At 41.4% G+C, this 5,377-nt stretch overlaps 1 long non-coding RNA gene across 1 annotated transcript; it reads right to left on the reverse strand.

Moving 5' to 3' along the window:
• Nucleotides 1-294: 294 nt before the first annotated feature.
• On the reverse strand, nucleotides 295-1,857 carry LOC132649744 (uncharacterized). The gene is made up of 3 exons (XR_009588260.1): nucleotides 1,761-1,857; nucleotides 629-698; nucleotides 295-397 (listed from the first exon to the last, which is right to left on the reverse strand). It is a non-coding gene; the product is annotated as an uncharacterized LOC132649744 (long non-coding RNA).
• Between the last annotated feature and the right edge of the window lie 3,520 nt (nucleotides 1,858-5,377).

A 5,377-nucleotide genomic window follows, 5' to 3' on the forward strand; every position in this document is an offset into this window, starting at 1 on the left:
GGTTTTTTTTAAATTTTTTAATATAAATTCTCCATTTCTTATGATTAGATCATTTCAGTAGAATGTCAGCTATGCAATTGTTTATTTCCAAAGTAAGAATTCCGCAAACGAAAAGAGTGTTAGTGTGCTGTTCTCCTTGCAGTTCCTCCTGCTTGACCACCTCATCATATGAATTCTTAACCCTCCTATGTCTTTCTTTATCTTATTTTTCGTTAAACATACTCACATAGAAAGCATTGCTAAGAATATTTCTGTACCACATTTCTTATATCTTCCATGGCTTTTGTGTCATACCTGCTTTCAAGATTATAAATTCCTTAATTACAAAGGCAGTGCCTGGCCCAGCAGACAACATTAAGGACAGCTTGTTCATGAGTAAAAGCACAGAACCTGCACCCTGGAAGAAAGGTATAAAAGTAAATCTTGAAAGTATTAATAAATATACTCAAAAGTAGTTTAAGCTAAAACTATCGCAAGTTCTCAAGGAAAACACAGCTGGGGACCTCCCTAGGACGTGATTGGTTTTGATTTATTGCACATGTCCACCTGCAAAGCTTCTCAAAGCACACAGCATCGTGACCTCCAAAGTCACCTAGTGACAAGTGAGTCCCTGGGCTCCCTCGTTCACCTGTATCAGCAGTCCTCATTTGTCTGCTCGGCATCTCAGTTCGGAGCCTCAAGGCCCGAAAACGTAGACTCTGTAGAATCAAAAAGGTGAAAACATACAGTATGAATATCTGCTATCAGGTAGTGAGTGATTTCTCTTTTTGGTCTTTTATTTTTGTCCTCAGGAAATAAAACTCTGGAATTATAGCCTTATCTGGAATAATAGACTTATCCTAAGTCTATAATTACAAATTTATATAAATTTATTCTAAGTTGACTTTTTTAAAAAGTTAAGTGTGTACCCAGGCATGGTGGTGCATGCCTTTAATCCCAACACTCAGAGAGGCAGAGGCAGGTGAATCACTGTGAAGTTGAGGCCATCCTGGTCTACAAAGCGAATCCAGGACAGCCAAGGCTACACAGAGACACTCCGTCTCGAATAAATGAAGACATCTGTACTACCATATTACAGGTCATTTGAAGATGAGGTAGACTTGAAAGATCCAAGAAAACAGTTCGATACCCCCCCAAACAAACAAACAAACAAACCAAAAACTTCAGGACACATTTTAGTTGTCCTTGGCAATAAGCCGAAGACTGAAAAGAAAGGCGGGAGGTCAGGCAAAGCTCAAACTGGAAATAGAGGTACAGGCCCAGCGTGGCATGACTTATATAGTTCCAGCACATACTAGGCTATGGAAAGAGGATCATGTGTTCAAGGCAAGCTTAGGCTACATAACAAGATTCTGTCTGGAAAACTCTCCTCTCTCACTCTCTTTCTTTCTTTCTCTCTCTCATACCCACATAAACATACTCTCACACATATACTCACACAAACACACACTCACACACATTCTCACACACTCTCTCACACACACATACACACACAAAAACACACTCACACACACAATCCATAAAGGAATACAGGCTCCCCAAGAAGTCCTGGGTTCTCAAATTTATTAGGTTTTAATCAGATCAAGCCACCTTATATTTAATAGCTTACCTCTTTATAAAATGTTTTTATTTTCAAATAAAATAATTCATAGACAATGCTCATCCATATTCAAAGGATTCCATAAATTGAAAAAGAAGTTAAACTTTGCGATTTCCCAATGGAGAAACAAAGTTACTCTAATTATTCTTCCTTAATATACCTTGGCACACAATGTTCCTGGACAAACCAAACTGGCAATTAAATAGCCTCAAACAATACAGGTTGAGTTTCTCCTATCATTCTTTCTTCCCAGTCTCTGCAAAGAGAAAAGCAAATGGCAAAAATCAATTAACTGAGAGCCAGAGAGATGGCTCCCCAGGCAAAGGACATCGCTAGCAAGCTTGAGGGCCTGAATTCAATCCCTGGAACTCACGCTGTGGAAAGAGGGAACCAGTTCCTGACTCCTTCAGGCTTGTCCTATGATCTCACCACATATACCGTGGTGTGTAGCCCCATGGCACTCACACTTCCGCTCAAAAAATAAACCAACAAACAAATGTAAAACAATTACATCTATTTACCCACTTGGTTTAGCTCCCGCTGGACAGGGGGTAGAAGTAGCCGCTAGTTTTGAGGGGTTTTGTCACAATGTTTTTCAACTACACGGTACTTACTTCCTTATATTTAGACACAAACCTTATTTGGTGACGAACCCAGAACTTGGAATTCAAATTTGTGTCTAATCCTGGCTCAGTCTGTTACTACATGTATGATACTGAATAGATTACTTAAGATACGTTGCATTTTTTTTTCCAATGGTCTAATGAAGTGCTGGGGGACAGCTAATGATCCTTGCAATGGTCACCTCCCATATTGTTGAGTGAATCTAATAAAAGAGGGGAAATTTTAAATAAAGTTTATAAACCCTAAAGGACCACACAAGCCTGTTTATTGAACACTTGCTAGGATAAAAACTTTTAATAGGAATTTTCTATCCTACTGAAGAAAACTATTTTAAAATATTTCTTATACTAGAGCATGAAAATTAATAGCTATACCCGATACACAAAGAGCTTTCTCATTACTAACCATGGTCTGTACCTACTGAGAACAACTACTTTAGCTACAATGACAAACAAAGTCTTCCAGAAAGTTCCTGTGTTTTGCTTCATTGAGCTTTGGGAAAATATTTTATAAGTTGTAGTCTATTCCTGTTAAGCAGATTCTAATGTGCCTATGAAGGATAACTCTCTAGATACTCACTCTTTCCAGAAAGTATTTACTTAGAGAAAATTAGAATTTAATTTATACTGGATGATCAATAAAGACCTTTATGCATGCAATACATCTACTATGCCGCAGCCAGATTAATTTCCCCAGTCAGTGATTAATTGCCCACCCCGTCCCCGGTGCTAGAGCAGGTGCCTGGAATACGGCTGAGAGCATAATGGGCAAAGCCTCTTGCCCTTCGAAATGTCAAATCCATAGTCTCCTCTCAGCTCATCTTTCTCAACCTCTGTGATGTTTGATTGGGTTGCCAATTCGCCTCCTCAAAACGTTCCTCTCTCTCAGATCTGAAGGCATTCTTCTGTTGTCTTGTTTGTTTGTTTGCTTGCTTGTTTTTACAGCTGACTGTGTCCAGGCAGTGCTGCCCATATGTGCGTGTGTGTGGCCAACGTACCAATGTTCTCTCCTTTCCTCAGTAGCCATCCCCAGGAAGGCATGAGCTTGCTTTAAGGTAGCGGCTGGATGGAGCTATCAGTCGAGAACCCCAGTCCCTTCCTAAATTACCGTCCTGCAGTTAGCAGTCATGCAACACAATTCTCAGCAACTCAGTATAGCGCGAGTCTACCTGCTTCCGCAAGGTGTAGATAGCATTGCTTTCTCTTCTTCATTACTTTTGCTGAATTTGAAACAATGACCAGCGCTTCCCCTGGGAGGCCAAGGGCAAAGGTTAACAGAAAGGGGAAACCTGGGTGTCGATGCACTTAATCTGCTTAGGTCTCTGTTAACTATCCATTTCAAAACCTCTTGTGTAGTGGGAAAAAAACAACAGCGACAAAACTTCCGCTCAATTTGGTGTCACCAGTTCATCACCTTGGCACTCAAAAAAGAGAGAGATTCGGAAGTCTGAGAACAACCTGGGTTACATAGAGAGAGCCTATCTCTGGAAATGAGTCGAAAAAACAAAACAAAACAAAACAAACTAAAAGGAAAACCACCTTCTCTTTGTTTAAGCTACCGTAATCAAGTTTTGCTATTACTTGCAGCCAAACACATTCCTAATGAACACAGGATATCTTTCTTGTCCTCTTAATGTCTATTTTCTGCAGAAATTTTCTGGTTTTTCTCCCTACCCTTTAAAAACCAGATTTCCGTGGTCTCCACTGTATTCTCTGTGGAGCCAATGCGGTCCCTGATAATAATAGCCCCAATGCAGCTGTTTTTCTTGCTGTTGGTGCCTTTGTTCTTTCATTCAGTTATCCCGAAGATGCAGATGAGAAAACATCACGTGCTGACACTGGTTTGAGAATCGGGCATTGACAGGCCAGCAGGAAAGGTTCTATCTTAGTAGCAGTGATACTCTGGGAGTAAAATACACACACCTCACTCCAGTTCACCAGGGTCACAGTTTAACACTGAGACCCCTCCCCCAAACACTTCAGGTAAATTAAGGCATCCTACTCAGTACCCTCACAGCATCCTTTGACTGTCTTCACTAGAGCTTTTGCAGCTGTCTAATGTGTTAGTTTGTTTTAACATATTTCTCTCATTAGAAAACAAAGAGGTGATTATTGCTCTCTATCACATCACACCTTACCTAGCACAGTCCCTGTGTTCAGCAAATACTGGTTAAAATTTGCTGGCTTCCTCTAATAAGGTTCCAGATTACATTCTGAGCGCCTCTGCCTGAATAGTCCATGGGGAATTTCAGTACCAAAGATCAGACGTAGATGATGTTTTGTCTGAATTTCCACTCTGAGCTAACAGCTGCATCAGAGTCCAAAATCAGGAACCCCTAGGTCTCTGAGGCCCCATCCCATTCAACTAGTACCCACATTCCCAGCCTCAACTTGACTAGCTTTGTGATTCTTATTCCTCTTTGTCTTCATTAGTACTGTTTATCCTTCCTTACTGCAGGCGCTCCTTATACCTGCATAGCCTGGACGCTGCTATTACATACAACATACTACTCATTCACTTAGCGTCTATGTCCCTTCTCTCTAATCTTCAAACCAACCAAGCATTATACCCAGTTTGCAGGTTGAAAACGTAAGGCTAGCTAGCAGAAGTTCAGTAATTTATCCTATGGCCCAGAGTGACAAGGACCAGGAGTGGACATGGCAGTTCCATACTCCTGACTGCACTGCGTGTTTCCTTGGAGACTGACTAGGAAGCCTGGCTGTCTTCCCAGTGTAGGTTCTCCCCGTCTCCCGCCCTTCCGTAGTGTGGTGACTGCTCCACTGTAGCTATCAAAGGAGGAGATGAAACGGCAAATGAAAGGGAAAGAGAAAGACAAAGGAAGCCATGCAGGCCAGAGTAAAGGAGAAGAAAGCATCTGATGAAGCTTGGCGGAGGGAGAACAGAGCACACTGCCTGTTAGATGCTTGTTCAGAAGTTGTGTTTCACCAAAGAGGAGTCGGCTGAGGGTTTACTTAGTTCGACGGGAGGAAAGTTTCAAGTTCATGTCTTCCTCGGGAACATTTACAGGGGTCAATCCTCGTAATATCTTCACTCAAAGTCAAAGTTAGTAACCAAGTGTCCTAACTCCCTCACCTCTGCTCTAAAATTTCCAATCTCTCCCCCTGTGAATGACTATACTCTGAAAAGCCAGGC

Source organism: Meriones unguiculatus, chromosome 21 (assembly GCF_030254825.1).
Source record: "Meriones unguiculatus strain TT.TT164.6M chromosome 21, Bangor_MerUng_6.1, whole genome shotgun sequence".
In the NCBI taxonomy this organism is placed as follows: Eukaryota; Metazoa; Chordata; class Mammalia; order Rodentia; family Muridae; genus Meriones; species Meriones unguiculatus.